Below are 13808 nucleotides of genomic sequence, written 5' to 3' on the forward strand. Positions count from 1 at the left end.
CAAACTTATTCAGGGACAGCCCCATGGAGGCCATGCTTTCCACGAAGTCCCGAGTGGCCCCTTGTAAGGTCGTGTCGGCATAGATGTTAAAATCCCCTAGGACAACCAAACTAGGTGTCTCCAGGAGAAAATCCGCCACGACCTGAAGCAGCTCGGACAGGGAATCCTTGGTGCAGCGGGGAGGTCGGTACACCAAAAGGAATCCTGTACTGCCCCTATTGCCCAACTTCCAGAACATGCACTCAGAGAACTGGATCTTCCCAGTAGGACGCCTGGTGCAAGCTAGTGACTTCCTAAAAATCACTGCAACCCCCCCTCCCCGCCCACACGACCTGGGTTGCTGTGCGTAAGAGAAACCTGGTGGGCAAGCAGCGGCAAGGACAGGCCCATCTGCTTCCTCCAACCAGGTCTCCGTCACACATGCCAGGTCAAATCCTCCATCCACAATCAAGTCGTGGATGGCAGTGGTTTTATTCATCATTGACCTGGCATTGCACAGCAACACTTTCAGGTCATGTGGGTTTCCCCTGTTGATTCCAGTATCCATCCGGTCAAGGCCAGACCCGGAGGCAGGGATAGTCTTCAAACAATGACTAAACCTGCCTCCTCGGTAATGACATGGTCTGGTCTTAGCGTAACTTCGCCTCCTGCCCATGATCACCGAGATCGGATGTCCCAGTGCTCCCCCCCCTGTGGAACTTGTCCCAGCCATCGTGTTGGCTGGGGAGCCACTCCCAGGCAGCCCTGATCCCGCCCCTTAAAAACAAAACACAAACTATACAGAACCAGTAAAACAACAACAACAAAAAGGAACAGAACAATTATACTAAAATTAATCCCCAACCAACTATCCATCCCACCCACCCACCCCAACAAAGGGAAAAAGGGAAAAAAGGAATAAAAATTGAAATTGCCACCGACTGCTTGAGGACATTTTAAAGCACATTAACCACCTGGAACAGGGAAGCAATGGCAGAACACTTCCCATACTTCCCCAAAAGTTTGTTCCAAATAAGGGCCTGGGCCACGCCCCCTGGGCCAGTTGGAAAAGGCCCTGAAAGGGAGCAGGCCCTGCAGTTCTCACCCAGCCGATGGTCCGAGGCTTCCCCGCAGCAGGAGTCCCTTTGTAGCTGGGAGAAAGGGCCTGGCCACGCCCCCTGGGCCAGTTGGAAAAGGCCCTGGAAGGGAGCAGGCCCTGCAGTCCTCACCCAGCCGATGGTCCGAGGCCTCCCCACAGCAGGAGTCCCTTTGTAGCTGGGAGAAAGGGCCTGGCCACGCCCCCTGGGCCAGTTGGAAAAGGCCCTGGAAGGAACAGGCCCTGCAGTCCTCACCCAGAATACAAAAAGAAAAAAGAAAAAACAGTTAAAAACAATTCCATCTTTTCATCACTACTTTTACATTTACTTATTTCCCGGACCTCCTCATACCTCCCTCTTTTGTATTCCAATTCAGTTTGTTTGTCCAGCAATTCCTTTCCCTCCTTTTTAATCCCAATCCTTAATCTTAATATAATATAACATTAAATTTTTACCTATTAAAAACCAATTTTCCATTCTTTTAACCTTTTTAATCCTAATCCTTATTCTTGATCTATATATAACTTTAAAGCCTGTACAGCTAGAAGCCACTTAATTTCAATCCAACATCACTCTAACATTCATTAATTTTGCAATATTTCTGTAAGTAATCTTTGAATGTCTTCCAATCTTCTTCCACCGACTCTTCTCCCTGGTAACAGATTCTGCCAGTCATTTCCGCCAATTCCATATAGTCCATCAATTTCATCTGCCATTCCTCCAGTGTGGGTAGCTCTTGTGTCTTCCAATACTTTGCGATGAGTATTCTTGCTGCTGTTGTGGCATACATAAAGAAAGTTCTATCCTTTTTTAACACCGATTGGCCGACTATGCCCAGGAGAAAGGCCTCTGGTTTCTTCAAGAAGGTATATTTAAACACCTTTTTTAATTCATTATCTATCATCTCCCAGAAAGCCTTAATCTTTGGGCATGTCCACCAAAGGTGAAAGAATGTACCTTCAGTTTCTTTACATTTCCAACATTTATTATAAGGCAAATGGTAGATTTTTGCAAGCTTAACTGGGGTTATGTACCACCTGTATATCATTTTCATAATATTCTCTCTTAGGGCATTATATGGCGTAAACTTCATACCTGTGGTCCATAACTGTTCCCAGTCAGCGAACACAATGTTGTGTCCAACGTCTTGTGCCCATTTAATCATAGCAGATTTCACCGTTTCATCCTGAGTGTTCCATTTCAGCAGCAAGTTATACATTCTTGACAAATTCTTAGTTTTGGGTTCTAACAGTTCTGTTTCTAATTTTGATTTTTCCACCTGGAAGCCAATTTTCTTGTCCAAATTGTATGCCTCCATTATCTGATAATAATGAAGCCAGTCTCGCACTTTGTTTTTTAATTTTTCAAAACTCTGCAATTTCAGTCTATCTCCATCTTGTTCCAAAATTTCCCAATATTTCGGCCATTTGACCTCCATATTGAGCTTTTTCAAGGCTTTCGCTTCCATTGGTGACAGCCACCTTGGAGTTTTGTTTTCCAATAAATCCTTGTATCTTATCCAAACATTAAACAGTGCTTTCCTGACAATGTGATTTTTAAATGCTTTATGTGCTTTGACCTTATCATACCACAGATATGCATGCCATCCAAATACATTGTTAAAACCTTCTAGATCCAAAATGTCAGTGTTTTCAAGAAGCAGCCATTCTTTCAACCAGCAAAAGGCTGCTGATTCATAATAAATTTTAAGGTCTGGCAGTGCAAATCCACCTCTTTCCTTTGCATCCGTTAGTATTTTAAATTTTATTCTGGGCTTCTTGCCCTGCCAGACAAATCTGGAAATATCTCTCTGCCACCTCTTGAAACAGTCCATTTTGTCCACAATTTGCAATGTTTGAAACAAAAACAACATTCTAGGCAATACATTCCTTTTTACCGCAGCAATACGGCCCAGCAGTAAAAGCTTCAAATTTGACCAAATTTCTAAATCTTTTTTCACTTCAGCCCAACATTTTTCATAGTTATCTTTAAATAAATTCCCATTTTTTGCTGTCATGTTGATCCCCAGGTATTTAACTTTCCTAACCACTGTTAAACCTGTCACATTCTGAAACCTCTCTCTCTCCATTGGTGTTAGATTTTTCTCTAAAACCTTAGTTTTTAACTTGTTCAATTTAAATCCCGCAACCTGACCAAATTCTTGAATCAGTTCTAAAACCCTTTTGGTACTAGATTCTGGCTCCTGTAACGTCAGTACTAAATCATCTGCAAATGCTCTCAATTTGTACTGTTTAGCTCCGACCTGTATACCTTTAACCAGCTGGTCCCTTCTAATCATGTTCAGCAAAACTTCCAGGACTGAAATAAAAAGTAGTGGGGAAATTGGGCAACCTTGTCGCGTCCCTTTTTCTATTTTAAGTTCTTCCGTCACCACATTATTTACAATTAATTTAGCCTTTTGTTCTGAATAGATTGCACTTATACCATTTTCAAAGCCTTGGCCTACCCCCATACCCTGTAGGTTCTTCTTCATAAAGCTCCAAGAAATATTGTCAAAAGCTTTCTCCGCGTCCACAAATATCAAAACTGCTTTAGTATTTATATTCACTTCTAGTTTTTCCAAAATATCAATTATATTCCTCAAATTGTCAGACAAGTGTCTTCCTGGGAGAAAGCCCGCTTGATCTTTATGAATCTCTTCCATCAACACTTTTTTAAATCTCTTAGCCAAAATGTCTGCAAAAATTTTGTAATCCACATTGAGTAATGATATGGGGCGGTAGTTCTTAAGCTGTGTCTTTTCAGTCTCTGTTTTCGGTACAAGTGTAATATAAGCTTCTTTCCACGACTCTGGTGCTCTTTCCCCCTCCATTATTTCATTACAGACCTCTTTCAAAGGTTGTACTAGCCATTCTTTCAAGGATCTGTAATATCCAGAAGTCAATCCATCCGGTCCTGGAGACTTACCCAATTTCATGTTTTGAATGGCACCTTCTATCTCCTGTTCAGTTATTTTATAGTTCAACATTAATTTATTTTCTTGAGAGATTTTTTGTAATCCATTTGTTTTCAAAAATTGATCTAGATCAGTTTCTTTCAGTGGCCCTTGTGTATATAGTTGTTTAAAGTACCTCTGGAAACAATTTCTAATCTCAGCTGGGTTCTGTATATTCCTTCCTTCCACTTCTAAATTCGTAACTGTATTTAATTTTTGTCTTTTTTTCATTTGCCAAGCCAACAGTTTCCCACATTTCTTAGCCGACTCAAATGTCTTTTGTCTCATTTGTTTAATTTTCCATTCTATTTCCTGATTCATCATTTTCATGTATTGTACTTGGTGTAGCTTTAATTCCCTCAGAATCTCTTGAGATTTTGGATTTGTTCTCAATCTTTTTTCACTTTCCTTTATTTTCTCCAATATCTTATCCTTCTTCTCATTTTGAATTCTCTTCTTTACTGCATTCTGTTGTATCAGAAACCCTCTCATAACCGCTTTACTTGCGTCCCAGATTACTCTTTTTTCCACGTTGGTATTCATATTTATCTCAAAATAATCTCTCAAGGTTTTTTGGGCCTTCTTTAACACTTCTTCATCTCTAAATAAGGTGTCATTCATCCTCCATCTGAAGGAGCCAGTTGGTGTTAGTTTCATTTCCATCTTGACAGCATTATGGTCGGAGCAAGTTTTCAGGCAGATTTCCACCTTTCTTGTCTTTGGTGCCATTCCTCTAGTTACCCATATTTGGTCAATTTTTGTCCATGTCATTTTGGCTTCAGAAAAGAAGGTTCCCTCTTTAGCCATGGGGTTTCTTGTTCTCCAGATATCAACTAAGTCCAAGTTGTCTGTCATCTCAAAAATGGTTTTCGGTAGTCTACCATCCTTAGTGACTCCCTGTCTTTGTGCCTTGTCCATATGTGTAGATACCACTCCATTCATGTCTCCCATCAAAATCATGTTATAATCCAAATAGTCCATCAAAGTCTCATGCAACTTCTTTAAAAAATCAGATTTCCCTTCATTTGGTGCGTAAATTCCTACTATCAAAATTTTTTCTCCTTGTGTTTGAATTTCAATTGCCACAAATCTTCCTTGGTCATCTTTAAAAATAAATTTCGGTGATAATCTGTCCTTTGCATAAATCACAACCCCTCTTTTTTTAACTTTGTCCGATGAAATAAACTCCTGACCAAGTCTTTTATTTATCAGTAATTTCCTGTGTGATCTTGTTATATGTGTTTCTTGTAAGCAAATCAAGTCCAATTGTTTCTTTTTTAATAAATGAAACACAGATTTCCTTTTCTGAGGGGAATTGAGACCATTACAATTCCAGCTTAATAGTTGCAGGGCCATGATGTAATTATTTTGGTTCTCCTCCAACAGCACCCAGTGCCTGTTCCTGTTCCGTTGGTGGTATCACGTTTTTCAGGCGGTCTTTTAGTTCCAGAGATAGTCCTGGTGTGTCTAAAGTTTCTCTTACAATTGCTCTTAACTCTCCTGTAACTTTCTTCTGTAGGTCTTCTCCGTGGTCTCTCCAAAATTTGTCTTTGTTGTCTTCCGATCTTATTTTTATCTTCTTTCCTTTGTAACTAAAGGATAGGCCTTGAGGAAATTCCCACCTAAAGTTAATTCCGTTACTTCTCAACAGGGTAACCAGGTCTTTGTAGTTAGACCTGAGATCCAGAAGGTGTTTCGGAATATCCTTGAATATCTCCACTTTTGACTGTTGTATTTCCAGTGTCTTCTGGAAATGCAAACTCAGAATCTTGTCTCTCTCTTCTTTTGTTCGGAGAGTGATCAAACAATCTCTCACCTTCTTTCCCCCTCCTTTTCCAAGTCTAAAAGCATTCACTATTTTAAAACTGTCTTTCCCCAAATCTGGATTCCAAAAATGTAGGAATTCCTGCGTAAGAAATTCAACTAAGTTGTCTTTCTCCACTTCAGGTACAGCTCTGACCCTTAAGTTCACTTGTTTCTCCTTCAACTCGATCATAGACAGGATTAACTTATGGTCTTCAAGTTGTTTATGTAGCGGTGGTATCTTCTCTTGAACCTCTGCAACAGTAGCTGTAGCAATTTCTTTAGCCTCTTCGGCAATCTCACGTGTCGAAGCAGATTCCTGTAATAATTTCTGAATAGTTTCTGTATTAGTATTTACTTTCTGTCCCAAATTATTGATACTTGCCGTATTTTGGTTAATACTTGTCGTATTTTGATCAATCTTATCCGATGCCTCTGCTACTTGTTTACTTATTCTATCCAAAGATTCATTAATTTTAGCCAGTGCCTGAGCCAGGGCATCGTCACTTGCCATACCTTTAGTTTTAGGTTGTGCCGATGAAGTTGCTGTTGGGACTCCAGGGGGGCCAGATGTCGAAGCTCTCCTTTGTAATCCACCGTCTGTGCGATATACTCTGCCAGACCTTGTTGCTTGTAACAAATCTAACTTCTCTTTCCCATCTGCCATACCCCTCTAGATAAAACTCAAGGTCAGTCACACAGTCAGGGTCAAAGTTGTTTTGAAATGGAAAGTTCCAGGAAAACAGTGTGAGAAATTTCCTCAGGCCAGCTGCAGTTGTAGCTAGTTCCAAATTCCACTAGGGGGGACTTCCGGGGGCGGCGCGAACGGCAATGGCGGTCCTCTTCCACTAGTGAGGAGGAGGCTCCGCAGAAACTGGGTCGTCCGCTACGGCAAAGCGGAGACCCACCTTGGAAACCCACAGGCAGCAAGAGCCTGTGGTCTTGAGGCTCGGTGGGCGCCAGAAGCGATCCCCAAAACGCAGAAGGAACCCCGTAAGGGGCTCCAGAACGTGGAGGGGGTAGCGGCGCTGTGAGCCGTTTCGCGATCTGTGGAGCGAAGCCGCGCGGCTGCTGCCGGTGAGCGCTGATCCCTTTTCCTGCAAATTTCTGATTCGGAAGAAAGTAACAATCCGTGAGTAAAGACTGAATATTCTTAATTTGAGACTAAAACATTGAACTTGGCTGAAAGCGGAGAGACGTGGAAACAGGAAGTCCGTCTTCCGCTACCACTGAACCTTAAAGCAAGGAGCTGGAGGAGTGGAGGCGTAAAAAGAACTTTCAATCCTACTGATCTGAGCACCCACGGAACTTTCTTTTAAACAAAGTAAGGACTTTAAGTTTATGATTTGGTACCTTCTATTCGTATCGAGCTATCTTTCTCCTATTGGAATTACAAATTGGAATGAGAAACCCAGGGTCCGGAGCTGCCTGAGCTCTTTGAGAGACTGAGCTGTCAGTTTTGCAGATTTGGCTATTGTGTATTAGAACTTGCAACAATCTGAGGGTATTTGGACTTGCTATTTTGAAACACCGTTTGAAAGACCAGTAAGCACTGGTAGAAACAAAGTGGCTGTTAACATCAATTCTGCTAAATACCTGTTTTTGAAGGTTCCTGGACATTAAATTGGACTTTAATTTTATTAGAATTCTTCCCTAAAGACATCTTAAGCTCCCTCTAGAGGATTTGAGACTTACAACAGTGACTGTACATTTACTTTCCCTTTCCCGGCCTCCTGTTTTCTCTGGGCCCCTGTTTTCCCATGGGAATAACTCAGCTTGACCTTGACTCATAGACAACTTTGGAATGAGTGGCACAAGAAGAAGGGGAAGAACTAGACAAACAACCTTGACAACTCTAACCTCAGCCTCGCAGATACGTAGATCATCTGTACCTACTCTGCCTTCAGAGGTAGAAGAAGCCGTTCTGCCACAGGCAAGGGAGGGAGAAACGGAGCAGTTACAATTGGAAGATATGGCCTCAGGATCATCTGCTTCTATCCTAGAGAAAATCTATGAAAAATTGGAATCTCTGGATAAGAGAGTGGAATCTTTGGACAAGAAAGCAGATGAGCAAACAGCTAAGATTGATCAAAATACAGAATGTTTAAATAGACTAACTGGACAAGTCGCACAGAACGTACAGGCAATTGGACAGTTGACGGAGGCTACAGCAGAAAATCGGAAATTGGCTGAGGACACTAGACAAAAACTTGAAAATTTAGAACAAGAGGTAAGACCACTCTGCAAACAAGTAGGTGAACATCAGATTTATCTTTCTATGATAGAACTGCGAAACCGTGAGAATAATTTAAGGATTAGGTCAGTACAAGAAGCAGAAGGAGGTAACCTAGCTGAGTTCTTAACTAAAGAATTCTCCAAGTTTTGGAATTTAGAGGAAAAGGACTTTAAAATTGTGTCAGCTTTCAGGCTTGGAAGATTTACAAAGAAGGAGAGGCCCAGAGATTGTTTGATAACATTGAGATCAAAGGAGGAAAGGGATAAGATTTTGGGCCTACACTACGAAAAGTCACTGGACATTCTGGACAGAAGAATTGAAATTTACAAAGATATTCCTAGACAACTGCTGGACCTCAGATCCGCCTACTCTGAACTTGTCAAACTTCTAAGGAGCAATTCAATTGCTTTTAGGTGGGAATTCCCCCAAGGAATATCCTTTACCTTCAGAGGGAAGAAGGTTAAAATTAGAACACTGGAAGATAGAGACAAATTTCTGTCTACATACGGAGAGGACCTTCAAAAAGGAATTGAACTACCCCTTGGGCCTGGAGCACCGGCAGTACCTGTGGAACCTGAAGATCCTGTGAATAAGATACCACCCCTAGAAAAATAACCAGATCTATTCAGGATGTCTCTGCAACTTTTGAGCTGGAATATAAATGGCTGTAACATTCCGGAAAAAAGGAAGAAAATATTTCATATATTAAAAAAAGAACAATTGGACATTATTTGTTTACAGGAAACACATGTGACAAGGCTCCACAGAAAAGTGTTAATAAACAAAAGACTTGGCCAGGAATTTATATCTTCGGACAGAGTAAAGAAGAGAGGTGTGGTGATATATGCGAAAGAGAGCCTGTCACCCAAATTCCTATTCAAAGATGAACATGGAAGAATTTTGGCAATTGAGATACAACACCAAGGAGAGAAGCTTTTGATACTAGGAATCTACGCACCAAACGAAGGGAAATCGGAATTCTACAGGAAGTTGCATGAGACTATGCTGGATTATCTGGACTATAACAACATCATTATGATGGGAGACATGAATGGGGTCGTATCAACCAACATGGACAAGTCACAAAGTCAAAATGTTACAAAAGACGGCAGACTACCTAAAACTTTTTTTGAAATGACAGACAATATGGATTTGATTGACATCTGGAGGACAAAGAACCCCTTGGGAAGAGAGGGAACATTCTTTTCTGAAGCCCAGCTGACCTGGACAAGAATCGACCAAATATGGATATCTAGAGGTCTGGCACCTAAGGCTAGAAAAGTGGAAATCTGCTCAAAGACCTGCTCCGACCACAATGCAGTAAAGATGGACATGACACTGTTACCAACCGGCTCTTTTAGATGGAAGATGAATGACAACTTGCTTAGAGATCAGGAGATTACCAAGAAGGCCCAAAAAGTTTTGAAGGACTATTTTGAAATAAATATGAACACCACGGTGGAAAAAAGAATCGTCTGGGACGCAAGCAAAGCCGTTATGAGGGGATTCTTGATACAACAGAATGCAGTAAAGAAAAGGACACAAAATGAGAGAAAAGACAAGATTCTGGACAAAATAAAAGAATTAGAGAAGAAGTTAAGATTAAACCCGAAGTCACAGCCAACTTTGAGAGAAATTAAACTCTATCAAGCACAATATTCTAAATTGATAAACCAGGAAATAGAGTGGAAGGTCAAATTAATGAAACAAAAAACGTTTGAGTCGGCGAATAAATGTGGAAAACTGCTAGCTTGGCAGTTGAAGAGAAGACAAAGATTAAATACAGTTACAAATTTAGAGATCGAAGGAAGAAATATCCAGAATCCTGTGGACATTAGAAAGTGTTTCCAGAGATATTTTAAAAAATTATACACTCAAGGGCCGCAAGACGAGGCTGAGATTAAACAATTTTTGGCAAAAAATGGATTACCAAAATTGTCACAAGAAAATAGGACAATCCTGAATTGCAAAATAACACAACAAGAGATTGAACAGGCCATTCAGAACATGCAATTGGGCAAATCTCCAGGGCCAGATGGGCTGACCTCCAAGTACTATAAGACACTAAAAGATTACTTGATACAACCTTTGATGGAGGTCAGCAACGAAATTATGGAGGGGAAGAGGGCGCCGGAGTCGTGGAAGGAAGCGTTTATCACATTGATACCAAAGTCGGAAGCTGAAAAGACACAACTTAAGAACTATCGTCCCATCTCTCTTTTAAATGTGGATTACAAAATATTTGCAGACATTTTGGCAAGTAGACTTAAAAAAGTTTTAAATGAAGTAATTCACAAGGACCAGGCAGGCTTTCTCCCAGGCAGACACTTGTTTGCTAATACAAGGAACATTATTGACATTTTGGAACTTTTGCAAACAGATATAAACACAAAAGCAGTCTTAATTTTTATAGATGCGGAGAAGGCCTTTGACAACATTTCCTGGAAATTTATGAAGGGAAATTTAAAAGAAATGGGAGTGGGACGGGGTTTTGAGAATGGGATTGAGGCGATATATTCAGAGCAGAAAGCTAAACTGATAGTTAACAATGTGGTTACAGAAGAGTTTAAAATTGAAAAAGGAACACGACAAGGCTGCCCTATTTCCCCTTTGTTATTTATCTCGGTTCTGGAAGTGCTCCTGAATATGATTAGAGGGGACCGGTTGGTGGAAGGAATTCAGGTCGGAGAGAAACAATATAAGCTTAAAGCTTTTGCAGATGACTTGGTTTTGACCCTGCAGGAGCCAGAGTCTAGTACGAAAAGAGTATTACAACTGATTTATGACTTTGGTCGGGTGGCGGGATTCAAATTAAACAAACAGAAAACTAAGGTGTTGGGGAAAAATTTGACAGATACAGAGTCAGAACGGTTTCAGAAAGAGACAGAACTAAATGTGGTTTAAAAAGTAAAGTACCTAGGGGTAAACATAACAGCAAAAAATCTAAGTCTATTTAAGGATAACTATGAAAAGTGTTGGGCAGAAATTAAGAGAGATTTAGACAGTTGGACAAAATTGAAACTTTCTTTGTTAGGCCGAATTGCTGCTATCAAGATGAATGTATTGCCAAAGATGTTGTTTTTGTTTCAAACACTTCAGGTTCTGGATAAGACGGAGTGTTTTCAGAAGTGGCAGAGAGATATTTCTAAGTTTGTCTGGCAGGGCAAAAAGCCCAGAATTAAGTTTAAGATATTAACTGATGCGAAAGAAAGAGGGGGCTTTGCCCTGCCAGATTTAAAGTTGTATTATGAGGCCGCAGCTTTCTGCTGGCTAAAAGACTGGCTACTTCTCGAAGACACTGACGTGTTGGATTTGGAAGGGTTTAACAATACTTTTGGATGGCATGCATACTTATGGTACGGCAAGGTTAAAATCAACAAGGCCTTTAGGAACCATATTGTCAGAAAATCACTGTTTAATGTCTGGACAAAATATAAAGACTTGTTGGAAAATAAAACTCCAAGGTGGCTTTCACCTTTGGAAGCTAAGGCCCGAAAAAGACCCAATATGGAGGCCAAATGGCCAAAATATTGGGAAATACTAGAAAAAGATGGAGACAACTGGAAATTGCAGAGTTTGGAGAAAATGAAGGATAAAGTGCGAGACTGGTTACATTACGCTCAGATTAAAGAAGTTTTTAAAAATGATAAGAAACTAGGGTTCCAGGTGGAGAAATCGAAACTAGAAACAGAACTGTTAGAACCAAAGACTAAGGTACTTTCAAGGATGTATAACTTGCTGTTAAAATGGAATACACAAGATGAAATGGTTAAATCGGCTATGATAAGCTGGGCGCAGGACATTGGGTATAATATCATGTTTGAGGACTGGGAAAGGTTGTGGAGTACTGGGTTGAACTTTACTGCATGCAATGCTTTGAAAGAAAATGTAATGAAAATGATATATAGATGGTATATGACCCCAGTCAAACTTGCAAAAATATACCACCTGCCTGATAATAAGTGTTGGAAATGTAAAGAGAGTGAAGGAACATTCTTCCACCTCTGGTGGACCTGCCCTAAAGTGAAGGCCTTCTGGGAAATGATTTATAATGAACTGAAAAAGGTATTTAAGTATACCTTCACAAAGAAACCAGAAGCCTTTCTTTTGGGTATTGTCGGCCAAGGGGTGGTAAAGAAGGATTGGACATTTTTTATGTACGCAACAACAGCAGCAAGGATACTTCTTGCAAAGCACTGGAAAGCTCAAGATCTACCCACACTGGAAGAATGGCAGATGCAACTGATAGACTATATGGAACTGGCTGAGATGACCGGCAGAATCCGTGACCTGGGAGAGGAGAGGATGGAGGAGGACTGGAAGAAATTCAAGATTTATCTACAAAAATACTGTAATTTGAGTGAATGTTAAGCGGGATGCTAGATCATAAATAACTGAGCACCACTAAATTAGATGATTCAAGATGATAAGTGAGATTGAGAAAATATAAACTTTTTCGAGAATTACAAGATTATAAATAAATAGATGGGACATAAGAATGCAAACAAGATGATAAATTGCTGGCAAAAAGTCATAACGATGAAAGTGGGAGCGGGAGATGTGAGGGAGTCCAAAGAAGATGTGAAACTATGTTAAGACATATGCTACATTGTTTATTATATCTATTTTGTATGTTAAACCCTAATAAACATTTATAAAAAAAAACAAACAAATTCCACTAGGGGGACACTGTAACAGTCATAAAGTTCTTAAAGTAATTTACTTCTCCCTTTAGTCCCCCAATTCACCAGAAAGATAACAATCTATCTTAGGCAGTTACTTTAGGACCAGGAGATACCTATCAGCAATATTGTATCCAAATTGTATTTCAGATGCAGAGCTAGCTGTCAAAATACGTTCAAAGACAGTACATTCTCTTAGGCTTTTTACTGTCACTGGGAACCCGTTCCAGGGGGTTTGAGCGGTGGTTTGTATCTCCTCTTTCTCACTTCTTCTTGGGGAAATAACGTGCAAAACTCCCCCCCCTCTTCCCCCAAATTGAGGGGGGGGGGGGAATCCCGGTTAGATGATCGGATTGTAATCCTTTTACGCGTCTTTTAAAGCTTCCGCTTTCAAGTTCAATGCTTTGTTCTATCTACAAGAGCGGGAGGCAGACTTCCCTTTTATACCTCTCCGCTTCGGCCAATTACTTCCAATTTTTTTACAGTTCCTTTAATTACGTAGTAATCCTACTCACGGATCGTTATTTACGAAGCCAAATTGTCAAGGAAGAAAGGCAGCGCTCTCCGGCAACAGCTACGCGGCTTCACCCCACAGAAGAAGCAGATGACTCACAGCACAGCGCCCCTTCCCCGCTCTGTTCCGGAGCCCGTTGCCGGGTTCCTTTGCAGATTGGGGGGGCGCAGACAGTGCCCGCTGAGTCCCAGGGTCACAGGCTTCACCCGCCTGTGGTTTCAGGGGTCCCCGCTGCGCCGAAGCGGTATCCGACCCTATTTCTGTGGAGCGGGTTCCCTCCGAATCAGAGGGAATCCGCCATTACCGTTGGCATCACCTCCGGAAGTCCACAAGTCCCATCTTTCCATCTCTTTGTTGTTATCCTTAACAAATCCCGTCTTCCAATCTTCTTGCTGTTATCATTTTTCTTCTTAATAACCTCTGAGTTATCTCCACAAGCGAGTTGAAGCAAACATTATTATAGTCCTGTGTGGATTTTCACGCTGATCCAAAAGTCCTATTCAAATGGCAGGCGCCATTTCAGCAGTTCCCATAAAATACA

At 41.0% G+C, this 13808-nt stretch overlaps 1 protein-coding gene across 6 annotated transcripts in view; it reads left to right on the forward strand.

The window, feature by feature from the left end:
- VWA5B2 (von Willebrand factor A domain containing 5B2) overlaps positions 1 to 13808 on the forward strand; it is a 250334-nt gene that overhangs the window by 214873 nt on the left and 21653 nt on the right. The window lies entirely within an intron of this gene.

The sequence above is a fragment of the Podarcis pityusensis genome, assembly GCF_964106645.2.
Source record: "Podarcis pityusensis genome assembly, chromosome: 5".
Lineage (NCBI taxonomy): Eukaryota > Metazoa > Chordata > Lepidosauria > Squamata > Lacertidae > Podarcis > Podarcis pityusensis.